General features: G+C 34.8%; 1 pseudogene; it reads right to left on the reverse strand.

Annotated features, from left to right (window-relative positions):
* The window catches only part of LOC104819398, a 2230-nt pseudogene extending 600 nt beyond the window's left edge, over nucleotides 1-1630 (reverse strand).
* Nucleotides 1631-6102: the final 4472 nt, after the last annotated feature.

Below are 6102 nucleotides of genomic sequence, written 5' to 3' on the forward strand. Positions count from 1 at the left end.
TCATGAATTCTCTATTGAAGGATGCAGCAAACAGGAATGGCACTGCCAATTTTCTTGATTCACCTCAGGAATTATTCAGCAACCATCATCAGCACCTTACTGAACAAGAATAAAATTTTCTTCCAGATAAACTGCATATACTAATATCCACCACCCACCAAGCATAATGAAGGAGTTCCTCCTTTCATCACACTACACTTAATTTGTAGCCGTCAAAACAATTCCCCACACGACCAATTAGCTTTTGGAAAAGCTACTGCAGAAGGGTGAAGCAGCACATACATTACCAATCATACCTAATGGACACAATGCAATAAAACATCGAAACATATTTCCTGTCTCAGTTATCATCTTGTTCTTTCTCCGCATCAAATATTCCTTTGACAGCCTCCATCAAACGATCTTGGAGCCCATCTATAAAGAAAAATACATAATGCGTTAACAAGCCGACTCTGCCCCCACGTGTTCCTTACTGCTGATAGAATGAAATTCTAATGATGGTAAACCATCTCAGTTACGTTCAGCTGGTGAAATAAACCTACAATAAGCTTCAGCATCTAAACGGCTAACCACACACTATTTGGTCAGAGACTATCTTAATGGCTAATGCCTCCTGCAATAGTTGATAAAATATATGTTCTTCCATATAGACCAACTATACTAACTTATAGGCATAAAAAAGTGACATCCCAAATCACAAGTCTTATGCTCGTCAAGAAACTCCTCCAGAAGACAGGGAAGATGCACACTTGCAGGACAAAACTAAAGGCCATTGTGCACTAAATCAGCAATCCCACATTCAAAATCCCCCAAAACTATCACAGGAGATTGTTCTTGGCAAACCACTTAAGAACACCATTTTGAAATCCCATACCGTTAAGAAGAACTTTAATCGAGAACTATTAAGAAACCCAGAATTCCAAAGCTAAACCCAAAAACAAAATTGACATTCTAATGCCATGAGGGAGACCAAATCGAAATCCATCTAAACAGAGAACTTCATCCTATAAGGGAATTCACTATAGTCTGTCCAGTTTTTTGTCCATATGCAGATGGGTCTGAGCAAAATCTATAATCCGACCAGCGTATAGAAATCAGCAGAATCTCAATCCAACCAGAAATGCTATCTTAATCGAATTTCTCACCTATTTCTGGTAGCCTCCGCCACGGGTATTCTCATCCTCCACGACCGTGGTTGTCAAGTAAACCCTAGGAAACTCCGACACATCGAACGTCTTCTTCTCCTTCATCATCTGAACCACATCGTCCTTCTTCAGCACATACTTGCGGAGCGGCGGGCGGTTTCGGCGCTGATCTCGCGAATGGTACACAATGTTGTAGACCGTCTCGGGATTCGAGGTCGGCACGATGGGCTTCTCATCCGTTGTGGCGGGACAACGGAGACGGTACTCGGTCGCTTTCGGCACAGCGGACCGGTACTCTGGGTCGGCGCAAGGTCAGGTTATCTCCCATGGCTTCTTGATGAAGCGCCTTAGGGTTTGCATGAGCGAGGAAGTTGCCGCTGCGGCGGACTTCGCCATTGATGAGAGCTTCGCTTCGAGAGAGATTTAGCCATCGAACCGAAAGCGAATGAATATTTTACCGACTACTCTACTCTATCGGATTGGTTAAGGGCAGAATTAAACCTGAACCGGAACCGAACCGAATTGAATCACCACCATACCAAAACAATCGTACATAGCCGAAATTAACAATGAGATCAGTGAAAGCTTTATATGGGGAAATAGCTGCAATACCCTTGGACTGCTATTTGGACTTCTCATTCTACCCTCCAAACAAAAAATTAAACAATAAACACTATTCACCATGGCAAAAGACAATAAAATCCTCATATATTAATGAAAAGACAAAAAACCCTCTATTTCTTTCAATTTAAAAAATTCAAAATTAAAAAAAAAATTAAAGTCACGTAACTTTACTTTTATTCTCCTCTCTCTCTCCTAACTTTATTCTTCTTCCACTTTCTCTCTCTTTATAAATCTTGTTCTTCTCTCTCTCCTAACTCTCACGGTTTTAGTTCTCTCTCTTTCAAAACTTCTAATCTTTTGCATTTTGTTCTATTTTCTATTTAAATCTTCGGTTAGATTCAAGATTCGAAGAAGAAATAAAAACCGCGTGGAAATTGCAAGGTTAGACAAAAACATGGTAGGTTATAAACTTCAATTTCTTTTAGATTTGTTGGATTTTGAAATTTGTTGTTGTTGAGTTGAAGTGTGGTTTTGGAATTTGATCGATAGAAATTTTGGGTTTTGGGCTTTTCAAATTTTATTTAGCCACCAAAAATTGAGGAGATAGAAGAAGCAATGACGACATCGAAGAAATGACAAGTTCATGTTCATCTTCGTCACATTTTTCGAGCAAAAATAGGAACCTTATGGAGATTACGGAGTTAGATGAACACAAGGTAGATTAAAATTCAATTTATTTGCAAGTTTGTTTGATTTTGAGATGTGTTCTTGTTGAGTTGAAGTGTGGGTTAGGGATTTGAACGATAAAGCATTAGGGGTTTGAGTTTTTTTAAAATTTGGGGATTTCAAAATAGAATGTTGGTTTGCGGGTTTATGGATCAAATTGAGTGAAATGGTTGTGTTTCGATCAAATAAGACAGTCATATAGGTCGAATTACGGTCACAGTATCACATGATCATATAGGTACGCCTATATCACAATATACAATAGTCACGGGTCACATGGTCACATGGTCACAAGGTCACATGATCACATGATCACAAAGTCACATGGTCACATGATCACAAGGTCACATGGTCACAATGTCACACGGTCACAGTTACAAAGTTCACAGGATCACAGGGTCATATAGGTACGCCTATATCACAATATACAATAGTCACGAGTCACATGGTCACATGGTTACATGATCACATAGTCACATGGTCACAAGGTCACAAGGTCACAAGGTCACATGGTCACAAGGTCACACGATTTCGATTGACTATATTGCATATAGAAAGGGGTGAAGAAACACTTCTTTTTTATTTGGAAGGGTATGAGGGGAATACAGATGGAAAAGTTCAGTTTTGGATACGACATCTGAAAACGAACCTGATCACATGTTCACATAGTTACACGGTCTCATAGTCATATAGTTTTATAGTCATACAGTCACATGGTCACAGTGTCACACGATGATATTTAGAAAATATTATTGACATATATTATTTTATTTTGTAGCACATGGAAGAGATGATGTATGAACTCCACATCTGCATTATAAAGCAACACGTGACCTACATAGGATGCGACTATTTGACTTGTGATACTATGTTCATAGAGCTGATCAACGCATGAGTAGAATCGGAAGACATGACAACAAATATTTCAGAAGACGAAAGTGTAAATTTTTAATTTATTTCACTAAATTTATTTTGTTTATTTTGTTTTGAACCCTAACTATGATATGTTTTTCGTTATTTGGCAGTAGACTAAATTATGAACTCTTATATTTAGTTTTCTGTTTATTAGAAATCTGAATTTATTTATGTTTTATGTAAAATATGGGTCTAAATTATTGTATAAAAAATTTTAAACTTAAATTGATGGAGAAAAAAAATATAAGGTTAAAATAAAATTACATTTTTTTCAATTATGAAATGAATTAAATTGTCAAAGTAGTCTCCACAAGAAATCTAGGTTGAATTGTCAAAGTGGTCCACACAATGGAATAAGAGAAAAATTATGGGTCTCACATCTCATTTCGGTCACAATGAGTCACAGTCGATCACAACCGATCAAAATAGATCCCATATTATAAAAAAAATCTGAACTACTTAATGTTTTTTATAGAAAATTATAGGTTTAAAATGTTGTAGGTGAAAATTTGGGGTTAAAATTTGTGAAGAAAAAAATTGGGGTTTAAATTTGGAAGGAAGAAAATTTGGAGCTAAAATTTGGATGAGAAAAATTTGGGGTTAAAATTGAAATTGAAAAATTTTGGGAGGGAAAAAAGTTAGGGTAAAAATTTGGGAGGGAAAAAACTTGGGGTTAAAATTTGGGAGGAAAAAATTATAGGGTTAATGAGGGGTTGAATATTCAAACTGGGCCCCACGAAACACAAAAATCTGAAAAAAAATTCTGACTAGTTCTTCGTGTGGACCCCACAACACTTTTTGGTCACAATGGGTCACAGTCGGTCACATCCGGTCACAACCTTCGATCCATGCGATTTTTGTCAATTTAATCGATCAACAACGTCACATATCTCTCATAAGTCTATTTTATATTGTTTTGAACATTAAAATATGGTTTTTGCGATTTTTTGGTTTCAAAGTTGCTATTTCAAATGTGTTCCTATATGTTTCATAATGTTTTATGAGTATTTTTGACAAATTTGGTATATTTATTCCATAATCCCCTTAAAATATTTTGAAATTCTCTCTCACACAATATATATTTGATATATAGACTCTAATAAACCACTCCGAAGCTTTAAAATTAAATTTTGGCCTATATTTATCAACACATTTCGGTCACGGGTCACAGTCGGTCACAGTGGTCACATAGTGTAAAATTGCACTTCGGTCACATGGTCACATGCCGGTCACAATGGGTCACAACGTTGGCTCGTGTGAGTCAATTTATTTAGTGAGTAATACGAATCAGATATATGCAAAATTTTATCTTCAATAATACAACCTTAGTATGGTACAAATACAATATTATTTAAAGGTTTTAATACTACATTGTACAAACACATTACAACATCATTAACTACAGTTCTTTGATATTATTGTACAAATGTTTTGTAACATATTATAATACAAATACATCACACAATTATTATAAAAATTATGACTCTCTCTTCACTCTAAATTAATCATTCTCTCCAATTTGTATGAAAAAAATCGGATTTCGACATTAGCTTACATATTTCCAATCACACGGTCACACATTGGTCACAACAATGATCATATGAGTTAACTTACTATATAATGTGTAATAAAAGAAACATATATGTCAAAGTATCATGCCATTCCACAGTTTTGGAAAGATAATTATCAAGCAGGTCTAGCACCAAAAACCTTTTTGCCTTTTTCAATGATCACAAGATCATAAATAGACAATGGTCGCATGGTCACATAGTCACATAGTCACATGGTCACATGGTTCATAAGGTCACAAGATCACGTGCTCACATGGTTCAAAATAATCAGAATTGTCATAACATACTATGACACATATATATGACTATAACATATTACAAATGATAAAACAACAAAAACATAAAAAATTAGAAGAAAATAATAACAAGATCCATAAATGTGCATGAAAAAACCGATATTTTGACAGTAGCTTGTATATTTCTAATTGTCTCATTGATTTATCCTTGATTTCGTCTAATTTCGTTGGATTTTTAAGACAAAATAGAAAAAAAAGAGAGAGAGAAAGCACAGAAGAGAGAGAAAGCTTGGTGGAGATTAATGGTGGGAGGAGAGAGAAATTGGAAGAAAAAAAGAGGAAAGAGAAACCGAAAAAGGAGGAGAGAGAAATTAGGGTAGGAAAGATTTTTTTAATTAAAAATTAAATATATGGAAGAAAAAAAGAGGAAAGAGAAACCGAAAAAGGAGGAGAGAGAAATTAGGGTAGGAAAGATTTTTTTAATTAAAAATTAAATATAAAATAATATTACAAGGTTATTTTGGTAATCTAACAAAAAAGAGGGTAGATTGGATGTTGGAATTTTTTTTTTTCAAGAGGAGGGTAGTATTAGAAGTCCTTGTAGCACATTGAGGGTAGAATAGAAGTTCCCCCGCTTTATATATTACAAGCAAAAAGTTTGGGACTTTAGCCAAATTCTCAACCAGGGGGGGGATTATCCAAAATACCCCAAATGTGCTAAAACTATTTCTAGGTCTACCCTCCACTTTTTTTAAAAAAATTCCAACTTCTAAAATACCCTTCTAAATGCATATTTCCCATTTTACCCTTTAATATTTTAATTAATATAATTTTTTTTATCATTTTCTCTTTCCTCACCGATTTCTCTCTCTTCATTAATGTTTTTTATTTATTATTTTTTATATTTTCTCTCTCCTCATTTATTTTATTTTATTTTTATTTTTT

The sequence above is a fragment of the Tarenaya hassleriana genome, unplaced genomic scaffold, assembly GCF_000463585.1.
Source record: "Tarenaya hassleriana unplaced genomic scaffold, ASM46358v1 Cleome3, whole genome shotgun sequence".
NCBI classification, from domain to species: Eukaryota; Viridiplantae; Streptophyta; class Magnoliopsida; order Brassicales; family Cleomaceae; genus Tarenaya; species Tarenaya hassleriana.